Source organism: Apis dorsata, unplaced genomic scaffold (genome assembly GCF_000469605.1).
Source record: "Apis dorsata unplaced genomic scaffold, Apis dorsata 1.3 scaffold_889, whole genome shotgun sequence".
NCBI classification, from domain to species: Eukaryota; Metazoa; Arthropoda; class Insecta; order Hymenoptera; family Apidae; genus Apis; species Apis dorsata.
Window position 1 is genome coordinate 62,223 of NW_006264005.1, and position 208 is coordinate 62,430.

The window sequence follows — 208 nt, forward strand, 5'->3', positions numbered from 1 at the left end:
CGAGGGAGAAGAAGAAAGCATCGCGGAACGTTTCTTCTTCGCGATCGTTCCTTCCGATCGAGATCGATTGCGTCGATTCTTCCCCGGAGCTAATCCGAGCGAAAATCTTCCGTCCCGAAGCTTTCGAAACTTTCCTCGATCCTTGGGACGATGCGACGATACAGCTGAGTTGGGAAACGCTTGCAAGGGAGATGAACGGGAGAGAGAG